The sequence below is a fragment of the Vulpes vulpes genome, chromosome 1 (assembly GCF_048418805.1).
Source record: "Vulpes vulpes isolate BD-2025 chromosome 1, VulVul3, whole genome shotgun sequence".
NCBI classification, from domain to species: domain Eukaryota; kingdom Metazoa; phylum Chordata; class Mammalia; order Carnivora; family Canidae; genus Vulpes; species Vulpes vulpes.
The window spans coordinates 133,516,935-133,519,675 of NC_132780.1; the positions used below are offsets into that span (position 1 = coordinate 133,516,935).

General features: G+C 48.7%; 1 pseudogene; it reads left to right on the forward strand.

The window, feature by feature from the left end:
* The first annotated feature begins 399 nt into the window (after nucleotides 1–399).
* Nucleotides 400–1,718, forward strand: LOC112914141 (elongation factor 1-gamma-like; annotated as a pseudogene).
* The last annotated feature ends 1,023 nt before the right edge of the window (nucleotides 1,719–2,741 follow it).

A 2,741-nucleotide genomic window follows, 5' to 3' on the forward strand; every position in this document is an offset into this window, starting at 1 on the left:
CCCGTGCATTTCTGAGCTCTGCTGGCTTAAAGGTCATGATTCCCAGTAGAGGAATGCTTCCACCATGGGGCACAGGGTTGATTTAATTGACCTGGAAGCTGACACTGCCTGGTCATTTGGGGCTCCTCATGTCACTGAACCAACAGACAAAGGAAACAGTTACTCTACTTGCTGAAATGGTTGAATCTGATAACCAAAGAAAAATAGGGTCACAAGCAGCCCCCGTGGCACAGCGGTTTAGCGCCGCCTGCAGCCCAGGGTGTGATCCTGGAGACCCGGGATCGAGTCCCACATGGGGCTCCCTGCATGGAGCCTGCTTCTCCCTCTGCCTGTTTCTCTGCCTCTCTCTCTCTCTGTGTCTCTCATGAATAAATAAATAAAATCTTTAAAAAAAGAAAAAGAGTCTTTGCGGAATCCGGGACCCTGTACACATATCCTGAAAACTGGAGGGCCTTCAAGGCTCTCATTGCTGCTCAGTAGAGCGGGGCTCAGGTCCGCGTGCTCTCCACACCACCCCACTTCCACTTTGGCCAAACCAACCGCACCCCTGAATTTCTCCATAAATTTCCTGCCAGCAAGCTTCCAGCATTTGAGGGTGATGATGGATTCTGTGTGTTTGAGAGCAATTCCATTGCCTACTATGTGAGCAATGAGGAGCTGCGGGGAAGTACTCCAGAGGCAGCAGCCCAGGTGGTGCAGTGGGTGAGCTTTGCTAATAGCGACATAGTGCCCCCAGCCAGTACCTGGGTGTTTCCTACCTTGGGCATCATGCACCACAACAAGCAGGCCACAGAGAATGCAAAGGAGGAAGTGAGGCGAATTCTGGGGCTCCTGGATACTCATTTGAAGACGAGGACTTTTCTGGTGGGCGAACGTGTGACACTGGCTGACATCACAGTTGTCTGCACCCTGTCGTGGCTCTATAAACAGGTCCTGGAGCCTTCTTTCCGCCAGGCCTTCCCCAATACCAACCGCTGGTTCCTTACCTGCATTAACCAGCCCCAGTTCCGGGCTGTCTTGGGGGAGGTGAAACTCTGTGAGAAGATGGCCCAGTTTGATGCTAAAAAGTTTGCAGAGAGCCAACCTAAAAAAGACACCCCGCGGAAAGAGAAGCGTTCTCGGGAAGAGAAGCAGAAGCCCCAGGCTGAGCAGAAAGAGAAGAAGGCTGCTGCCCCTGCTCCTGAGGAGGAAATGGATGAATGTGAGCAGGCACTGGCTGCTGAGCCAAAGGCCAAAGACCCCTTTGCTCACCTGCCCAAGAGTACCTTTGTGTTGGACGAATTTAAGTGCAAGTACTCCAATGAGGACACTCTCACTGTGGCACTGCCGTATTTCTGGGAGCACTTCAATAAGGATGGCTGGTCCCTGTGGTACGCTGAGTACCGCTTCCCTGAGGAGCTCACTCAGACCTTTGAGTTGTAACCTCATCACTGGAATGTTCCAGCGGTTGGACAAGCTGAGGAAGAATGCCTTTGCCAGTGTCATCCTCTTTGGAACCAACAACAGCAGTTCCATTTCTGGAGTCTGGGTCTTCCGAGGCCAGGAGCTTGCCTTTCTGCTGTCCAGATTGGCAGGTGGACTACGAGTCCTATACGTGGCGGAAACTGGATCCTGGCAGTGAGGAGACCCAGACGCTGGTTTGAGAGTACTTTTCCTGGGAGGGGGCCTTCCAGCATGTGGGCAAAACCTTCAATCAGGGCAAGATCTTCAAGTAAACATCTCTTGTCATCGCCTAGTTGCCTGTACCTGCCCTTCAGCGAGATGGGGGTCATTAAAGGAAACTGAACGTTGAACTCTTAAAAAAAAAAAAAAAAGAAAAAGAAAAAGAAAAGAAAAATAGGGTCACTATTACATGATGAGGTCAGAGCTATGTCTAGAATCTGGAGTGTTCTCCGGGGTGTCTCTTAGTACTTTTATATTCTCAAGTAAAAGTTAATGGAAAACAATAGCATAACAACAAAAGACAGGACCACTGAGGATTCATATTCTTCGGGAATTAAATAAAGTGTTACCCCATCAAATGAAGAATTCAACCAACTGAGGTGCCAGCCCAAGGCAAAGGGAACATGGAATAAAGAATAGAAGAAGTGATTAATGTCAACTATTGTCTTGTAGTGAACTACACAAACAAGTATGTAGTAGGTGGGCACATTTTCTGGTTTGTTAGGTGTGTAAATATTCACATGCACACCATCAGTTTTTGAGGGCTGCCATAACAAAGCCACAGTCTGGGTGGCTTAAAAAAACAAAAACAATAGAAATCTATTCTCTCCGGCAGCCCGGGTGGCTCAGCGGTTTAGCGCCACCCTCACCCTGGGGCGTGATCCTGAGGTCCTGGGATTGAGTCCCACAGGCTCCCTGCATGGAGCCTGCTTCTCCCTCTGCCTGTGTCTCTGCCTCTCTGTGTGTGTGTCTCTCGTGAATAAATAAACAAAATCTTTAAAAAATATCTATTCTCTCATAGTTTGAGAGGTGGAAGTCTGAAATAAAGGTGTGTGCAGGATCGTGTCTCTCAAAGGCTCTAGGGAAGGAACCTTTCTTGGTGCCTCTCTCAGCTGTTGGCAGCTCCTGGCAGCTCTTGGTGTTCTTTGGGTTATACACACATCACTTCAATCTCTGCCCCCACCAGAACACAATATTCTCCCTGGGTCTGTATCTTCACACGACATTTTCTTCTTGTAAGAACCTGTCAGATTAAATTGGGTCCCATCCTAATAATCTCACTTTAGTTTGATTACATT